Source organism: Triturus cristatus, chromosome 7 (genome assembly GCF_964204655.1).
Source record: "Triturus cristatus chromosome 7, aTriCri1.1, whole genome shotgun sequence".
Classification (NCBI taxonomy): Eukaryota; Metazoa; Chordata; class Amphibia; order Caudata; family Salamandridae; genus Triturus; species Triturus cristatus.
The window spans coordinates 252,861,808-252,868,202 of record NC_140590.1 but is presented as its reverse complement, the minus strand read 5'-3'; positions in this window follow the sequence as shown (position 1 = coordinate 252,868,202).

The following is a 6,395-nucleotide window of genomic DNA, read 5'->3' as shown; positions in this document are numbered from 1 at the left end:
TATTGGAGGTGGCCATGCATAAAGGGGACGCAGCTCAGAAGATGCCAAGTCTGTGAAGGGGCTCGCGATACCACTACTGCGACATGTGGTGCGACCCACATCAAGAAACTGCAAGAAGGTTCTGAGGCCTGATGTGTCTCCCCAAATTGAATTACCACTTGTACTGAGGGTGTCTGGGAATCCACCTGGAGCAAGATTTCCATTTGCGACCTGGCACTGAGAAGTTCCAACGCACTAAAATTAACTTGACTGTTGGATACAGTTGGACTTCAAGAAAGACTTCAAGTCCTGAGAGAAATGAATCAAGGACGAATGTTACCACTATGACCCAGAGCGGCATCTCCTTGTTTTGAGACTGGTGCTGAGGAAGGCCTTAGATGCAAGATCTGTATGACAGCAAGCTTTACGACCCCCAGTGTGTTGCTGACTGGTGCTGCTGTGACTTATCCAAGGTTGCAGGTGCCAGTACTCATCGTGTCCAGTAACACGTAGGAAGATCTTGGACTTAGCGCCTTGACACCTCCGGATAATTGTTTGCCCTGATTAAATCCTTTTAATATAACATAAAATACTATTCCACACAGGGCAGAAAGATCGTGTAGTATTACCCCCCCCCATTGGATGAGAACAGTGTACTTATCCGCTCAACTAGTACTGTGAATAAGGGATAGGGCAAACCACACCAGAGTCATTCCAGTAGGACACACTTTGGCCTCCCATATTGGGTCAAATACCAATGCCAAGTAAATAGAGAGCCCCAAATCAATTCAGGGAGTATTTCCCATTGGGTACCCCATAATTAGCACAGTTGGTGTCTCGCGTGCAGTATAATTTTCCAGGGTTTGTCGTATGAAAGTACTTCTTATTACTTAACCATAAGCATTGACTTGACAGCAGTTTATTGATTGTTACTTGATATTTATTGAGTGGTGAGTCTCTACCTCCACGGCACGCCTCCTGGATTGCTGCGCTTTGCTACCTTAAGAGTCAACTGCTAACAGGTTGAAACCCCAGGACACTATTGATAAACGGCCCTGGTTAATCCAGTCTGAGGCTAGTAACTCCTGACTGCCCAAGGACTCTTGAAAAAATTCCAACACTTTCCCTTGGCTATTGACTTCAATGACACCCAGCACAACCAGGAAGAAATCTACTACCGGCCACCTCACACAGAAGCCAATCTGGGCTGGCTATGCAGTCTCCTTTGGCATAATAGTCAACTTTCTGTGACTAAAAGAGGTATGATTCTTGAGGTTTCCCACTTACAAATTTGTATAATGATGACAATTCGTGGGGCGTGGCCAGGCCAAGCTCCAAGATGGCTGCTCGTCTGTTAAGCTCTGGAGCAGCCGCAAAATGAATGCAGCAATGCTCAGCTTCCACAGTACTCTAGCAGCCACACAATAGATCTGGTGCCTGGGGTGGTGCTGTCTCCGGCCTTTACAACAGCGTGTTGCTGCTCACTGGCGGCGGCCTGCCACGGCCCTCAGAGGCCCTGCGGTCGCGGGTGAGCCTGAGGGCCAGGCCACAGCTGAGTGGCCGCGCTATAGCTCGAGGCGCAGTCGGAGGAGAGGTGTGGTAATGTGACGACTGGTTAGCCTCTCTGGCTGCTACGCCTGGAATCGCGAGGCCGGCCTGAGCTGGGTGAGTCCTGCACCTTTCCCCATGAGCCTGGACAAGACTTGCAGACGCGGTGCTTGGGAGCTGCCCTTGGAGGCGGCCTGACCCAGACCCATAGCCTCTGCATGGAGCTGAGCCCCTAACCCATGGCATATCACACATAAGAGCAGCTGGGTGGCCCCACTTTCACAACACCATACCAGCGTACAGACAATAAATGGTACTACATGCAACAGTGGGTAGAGAGGGGACGGCCCGAGCAATCGCCATGGCACCCTCCTAACCAGTTGAAAGTGGGTCTTGCTGGATGGAAAAGATTGGGTTTTAGATACCCTGCAACTGATTTGCCCATACATTTGTCAGGATAAGGAGATGCTTCCTAACCAGGCAGCCCGGGCGGCACTGCAAGCCCTCCTTTGCGATGCTCACCACCAGCACATGGCATCTCTCTGGTCCCAGCACCATTGCAGCTACCGTTTAAATCCCAACATGCCATGGGTCATGGAGACCCCAAACAGCGGCAGCTGTCGTTTGACATATCTAAAACTCCCAGATGGGAAAACAATGGCCCAACTGAGGGAATCCATCGGGCCCACCGGACCCTTTTGAGGCTGGCCTTTCCTCTGCAGATAGCGTTGCTGACTTGGTCAGGTCCCTAGACACCACGGGACCTGACCAAATCACCAAACCTACATGACGGTCCTGCAAGCTGGTTTCAAGGCGATAGACGTGAGATTCGACATGCTAGACACTTACCTGGATGACATGCACAGCCGGATGGACCAGCATGAGACCCATATTGACGCCTCTGATCAGCTCATCTCTGGGATCGAAGACACCCATGCAACAATGGTTAAGCGCCTTGAGCGCATTGGACGACACCTGAAAATGACGGCTACCAAGGCGGAAGACTTGGAAGCCAGGTACAGGCGCAACAACATCCGCATAGCCAGGATACCCGAATCCATGAACAAGGGGCCCATGGCGGCCTATGTGGAGTGGCTCCTAATGGAACTCTTTGGCAGGGAGGCTTTCTCCACAACATTTGCGGTTGAAAGGGCTCACCGCGATTGCTGATAGCCCGTCTCCTGAATTATCATGATCAGGACACCGCCCTACGTATGGCCAGGGAGCGGGGTGAGCTCCAACATCAGGGTATATCGCTCTATTTTCCGACTTCACCCCCTTAGTCCAAGAAGCACGGCGTAAATTCCAAGAGGTAAAGCGCCTCCTGCAAGCAGCAAACGTGCGATATGCCATGCTCTATCCAGCCTGTCTGCGTGTCCAAATTGACTGGAAGACTCATATCTTTTACTCACCCTCAGAAGCTGCTGACTTTTTGAAATGCCATAAACTGAACTTGTACCCCCATCCGGGAAGTGACCTGCCGACTTACGCTGCTTGGCACTTGCACTTTGCTACGATTGAATTTTCTACGAGCTGGGGTTCTGAGTTTATTTTACTGCTGGCTGTTTCATTATACTCCAACCTATTTGTCTCTCTCTCCTTTCTGCTAATTTCCACACATGCTGGCTGCATTCGACTTAACGTCACTATGAATATTGATGACATGGCGGCCTCCTCTGAGTGTTGTCTACCCCCCAGGAGATCTCCTAAGTGTTTGCATTGGGTAGCTGGGATTCACCGGATACAAGTTGGGTGGTTATCCGATGTGGGAGGGGGCAGGGGGGGTTAAAGGTTGTTGTTTTCTGTGTTGATATGTTCGGCTGCCTTATACAGGGTGTTGAAGGTATAGATACTCAGCCATGTGCCAAGGTGTATGATAGCGCTTTTTTGCTTGTACCGTTATGCTAGCGATGACACAGTTGGGTGGGAGAACTGAGGCACCAGAGCTAACGTGTATGTCCTGGAATGTGAGGGGGTTATCGAACCCCCATAAAGGGAGGCAAGTCCTAACTTATCTTACTCGACATGCCGTGAAGGTTGCCTTCCTGCAAGAACCCCATTACGCCCCCTGGCCCGATGATCGCTTTTCCTCAAACTGGGGAGACAATTGTTTCTTTGCCAATTATAGCACCTATTCCCGGGGGGTCAGCATCCTGATACACAGGTCGGTCCCATTCAAATTACATAAGGTGATTAAAGACTCAGAGGGACGACATATTGGTTGCCGGACATCTTGGAGCACAGAACATCTTACTGGTCAACATATACGCCTGATTTCTTTCCCAACATTTCCACACACATCTCTAACTTACATGTCGATTCTATCAAAATGGGGGGCGATTTCAATTTGACATTGCAACCCACCTTAGACACCATGGGACTTGACCAAGTCACCAAACCACACTCCATGAAATCGCTCGAGGCGCTGCTGCAGGCCCACATATTGACCGACGCTTGGCGCCATCAACATTCCACTGACAGAGGTTTTTCCTTTTTTTCAGCGCTGCAAGGTACATGGTTCCGGATAGATCACTGGTACCTGTCCCTGGACCTTCTCACTCACACACTCCCCCTGGACTACCTCGCCCGAACTTTATTAGACCACCCACCCCTGCTCTTATCCCTCGCAATCCCCAGCGATGCAAAGCCGTTCCTACCCTGGCGATATCTGTCGGAAGCCTTGCTTGACACTGTTTTTAATAGCGAAGTCAGAGAAGCCATAAATTAGTATTTTTAAGTAAACGTGGGCTCAATGCCCTGTTATGCCACTGTATGGAAGGCATTCTAAGGGGAATATGCATGGCCAAGGAGGCCGGAGTGCTTTGCGCTATCCGTTGTGACCTAGATGTACTCAAGAAGAAGCTCAGATACCTAGCTGCTTGGGGCCCAACGGACGTCCGTGAGCCACCTCCAGGAACAACATCTGCAGCGGGTACTTTGGTTGCATAGAGGCCCCCTGCTGACTTCGCTCTACGCAGACGACATGTTACTCTTTGTTCAGGAGCCTAGCACTAATCTTCCTTCACTCCTCAAAGAGGTGGTACGGTTTGGCGTTTTTTCTGGATTGGTCGTTCACTGGTGCAGGTCGGAGATATTCCCCTTGACCGACGCCACCCTTCCCATACAACTGGACTTCCACCTGCGCTGGTTTGAAGATCCCCCTCGATACCTAGGCATTTATTTTTACACCACACTCCCTCAGAGGTTATTCGCCTCCATTATGGGCCTGCTATTGACCGGCTATCGTCCCAAATTGACAGATGGATAAAACTCCCATTGTTTATGGCTGTCAGAATTGCTATTATAACAAGCATTTACAATGCAATGGTCTCGGCAATATTACAGGTAGAGCTATTGGTATTGCTCATTATTTTTTTATCATTTTTGTATCCCTAAATAAATGGCATTGTCATTTCTATTTGCATTAGTTTTTTTTTGCATATGTGATACCTATTGCATTAGCAGAGAGAGAGTGATGTAGTGAGATAGAGAGAGAGAGTGAGGTATTGAAATAGAGAGTGAGGTAGTGAGAGAGAGTGAGGTAGATAGACAGTGAGGTAGTGAAAGAGTGAGTTAGTGAGTGAGGTATTTTCTGACGTAGTGAGATAGAAACAGTGAGTGATGTTGTGAGATAGCGAAAGATTGAGGTAGTGAAAGAGAGAGTGAGGTAGTGAGGGATGTTGTGAGGTATTAAGATAGAAACAGAGAGTGATGTAGTGAAGTAGTGAGATAGAGTGCTGTAGTGAAAGAGTGAGTGTAAGTGACTTAGTGTATTTGAGAGAGAGAGTGAGGTAGTGAGATAGAGTGAATTAGTGAGTTAGAAAGAGAGAGTGAATTTGCGAGGTAGTGAGAGAGTGATGTAGTGAAGTTTTGAGAGAGTGTGTTGTGAGGTAGTGAGAGTGAGATAGAAATAGATAGTGATGTAGTGATAGAGAGTGAGGTAGTGAGATAGCGAGAGAGTGAAGTTTCTAAGTAGTGTGTTAGAGTGAGAGATAGTTACTGTGGTAGTGATATTGTGTTGCTGTGAGAAAGAGAGAGTTGAGTAGTGAGTTAGAGAGTGAGGTAGAGAGTTAGTGAGAGAGAGTGTAGTATAGTGAGAGATAGTGAGGTAGTGAGAGATAGTGAGGTAGTGAGAGAGAGAGTTAGGGAGAGAGACGTAGTGAGAGAGCCAACCCCACACACATACAGAACCACCCACGCAGCGCCACACACATACAAAGTGTATCCCCCAGACATACATACAGAGCCACACCTACAGAGTCAGCCAGACACAGATAGAGAGCTATCCGCACAAATATTCAGAGCTACAGACATCCACATACAGAGCCACTGACTTACACATACAGAGATAGCTAGAGACATAGAGGCACCTAACACATACAGAGCTAGCCACATAAAGATACTGAGCCATCTATACACACACAGAGGCACCTGTGCACTTATTGAGCTATACATACACTGAGCCACACACACGCACAGCTACACACATAGAACCACACAGACATACACAGACTTACACATACTGAGCCACACACACACAGAGCCACAAACACATACAGAGCCACACACACATAGTGCCACAAACACAGTTCCACACAGAGCCACACACATATATCCAGCCTAAACTTAGGTACACACAGACAGAGCTACTTCTAAATAGCGACACTTAGCCATAAAGCAATCTACACAGACACATGTGTACACACAGATGTATATACATTCACATAGTGCAATATAGAGTGACAAACATAAAGCTACACTTTTACACACACACAGAGCTATAGACTTACATACAGAGCATTTCCAATGCAATGGTCTCGGCATTGTTAAAGTTAGAGCTATTGGCATTGCTCATGACATTATTTTTG